Here is a 2,786-nt window from a genome sequence, read left to right as displayed (position 1 = left end):
TTCTAGTTGAACTTGTGGAAAAGCAGCCGTATACTTTACATATATTTGCAATGTAGAGGATGGGACACAACTGTATTATAAAATTATGTGCTATGAAAAAATTATTTTGAAATGTTACAGGATTATTATTCTGTGGGATAATGGGCTTTCTTTTCTAGATAGTCATAGCAAGTAAGGAAAATAAAAGTGCTTGAAAATACCCAGTATGTCATTGTCATTTGGAACTCAATAAGCTATTACAGTTTTGTCAGGTCCAGTCTCCAAGGAGGTGAATGAAAATATATATCCTGGGCAATCTGACCCCTATCAACATCATGCATTGTGGTTACTCTGACATCTGAAGAAGAGCAATTCTGCTTTGTCAACTTGGTGACTCAGAATTGCTGGTAAAGGTCACTCACTCCTTTATCTTTAGCTACTGGTTATCAGATTAAAATTAAAGTGAGGAGGTATGGAGAAAGTGTCCTACATCTTCTGTCAAATTAGCCTAATCCTCATTAAGTTGTGCTGCTAATTCAGCATCTCCTAATGGCTTTTGACACTATGAGAAATGTCACCCTATGACTTTAAAGGACTTAAAGGATGTGATGCTTCTTGGCTTGAGTCAATTCCTCCTTGATACATCCTGGGACTTAGACGGTGTGTGCGCCCTTCTTAGCTGCCTGCAGGATCACTGTACATCTTTGTATTTTAGGAATACAGAATGGCAGCCAAGTTGATTGACTGAATAAAACATAAGGCAGGAGAAATCCGAAAGCTGCCTGAAGTACTTGTGTTCTGATATCCTCCACATGCAAGATTTGTTAGAGCAAATGAGTGATACTGTAAAAATAAATGTAACGTAAAAGGTAATATATTACCAAAGTTTGCACCTTCAAAGGTAATAAACAAAACCCTACTAGAAAGAACTAATTGCTGAATTTTAAGCTTCTGCTTAAAAATACTCATNCAGCCAAGTTGATTGACTGAATAAAACATAAGGCAGGAGAAATCCGAAAGCTGCCTGAAGTACTTGTGTTCTTATATCCTCCACATGCAAGATTTGTTAGAGCAAATGAGTGATACTGTAAAAATAAATGTAATGTAAAAGGTAATATATTACCAAAGTTTGCACCTTCAAAGGTAATAAACAAAACCATACTAGAAAGAACTAATTGCTGAATTTTAAGCTTCTGCTTAAAAATACTCATTTTGAAAAGCTGTATTGTTTAGTTGACAGCTTGCTGGATGATGATCAGAAAAGCGTGGGTTATGCTCTTCTCACTAGTAAAATACTTTGCAAGCCACTCTATTTTTCTTGGCAATTCAGATTCTTTGCTGATAAAAGAGACTGAGTACCTGACTTAAAAAAAAAAAAGGCAAAAAACAAACATGATTCTGTGATGAAAAATAACAACCACAACAGTGTTTGGGTTACTTTAGATGAAGTGTTTGAAGTTTAATTAGTCATATCAACAAAAAATTAAAAATGGAAACCCTCAATTATTTCACTTTTCTTTTGCTCCCTTTTTTTTGGTGGCGGGGGGGGGGAGAAATAGGTGAGTAACGAAAGGGAGAACGGACAAGAGATATATCAAGCTTGAAGCGCATTGGAAATTATCACCCCAGTTTGCCCAGACTTTACCAACCTGAGGCTGGAGATGGGACCACAGTAACAACGATCAGGCAGAATGTATCATTGCTTGCTTTAGCCTTTATTACTGAAGCTGCAGGCAAAGGCAAAGTCTTCAGCCTGACACCATGACCCCTTGTGCAGCTCTGCTGCTTTTCTGCCAGACCCCAAGGTCTCAGGGGGGGTGCTGCCACTGCTTGGTCAGGCCCTGTGACTGACGTACTCCAGGCCTTGCAGTGCCCAAATTGTGCAGGATCCCTGGTGGGTCGGGAGGGAATGTCTCTCTTCTCCTTGTTAGATTGTTTCAGAGTTTTTGGCAGGTTGCTCTTGTTCCTCGGAATGTTGCAATATGAAAAACCCTTGCAGTTTTTGCTTACATATTTTTCTTTCTCTAAACTAGAACCCAAACATGTTCCTGGGTCCAGAACACAGATAGGTGTCATTGATAGCTACGGTGAATCAACTTGCCCATTCCTGGCTATGTTACCAAGTCAGTTCATTGTGCCTTCCTCTATGTCCCCCTGGAATAAATGACCGACCATCCCTGAGGTTTTTCAGACCCTATGCGAGTTGACTTGACAAACCTCCTTTACTAAGTCATGAATGACTGTTCATCTCCAGACTCACCATAGCCTCAGCAAAGAGGATTCTAACTCCCATACAAACATATTTTGGTTGGTCCACCTTTCTGCTCCACTAGACATGGCCAGACATACCTGACTCTCAGCAGTGGACACAACCTAAGCTCAAGCCAGGTGGTTTGTATGGGCCAGAGAATTTCCTACTGCCATGCATTTTTACACCATTTTTCAATGAAGAGTAAGATTAGTGTTTTCTCCCTCTCCTTATGAAACCTGGGAAGCTTCAAATAATATATTAAGTTGAGGCAGACAGAAGATATCTACTTGAAGTGGTGGCAGGGAGGGCTGTCTCAAAAAGTACCAGCTATGCCAACTATGTGTCAGGCACTGTGCTCTGTGTTACCTAGTTTAATTCTCGCAGCGATCTGCTTTTGTTTTTGCAGTTTATGTTAGGAAACCAACCAAAACCAAACCAAACCAAAATAAGCAAACAAAAGTTTCTGAGACTGAGAGTTTCAATAACTAGCCAAAGTTTATATAATTAGAAAAATGGAAGGGGTTTCAAACCCAGATCAATGAGACTGCAGAACCCA

General features: G+C 39.7%; 1 pseudogene; it reads right to left on the bottom strand.

Moving 5' to 3' along the window:
• LOC100464650 overlaps positions 1 to 2,055 on the bottom strand; it is a 68,644-nt pseudogene extending 66,589 nt beyond the window's left edge.
• Between the last annotated feature and the right edge of the window lie 731 nt (positions 2,056 to 2,786).

Source organism: Ailuropoda melanoleuca, chromosome 11 (assembly GCF_002007445.2).
Source record: "Ailuropoda melanoleuca isolate Jingjing chromosome 11, ASM200744v2, whole genome shotgun sequence".
NCBI lineage: Eukaryota > Metazoa > Chordata > Mammalia > Carnivora > Ursidae > Ailuropoda > Ailuropoda melanoleuca.
This window is presented reverse-complemented; position numbering and strand designations above follow the sequence as displayed.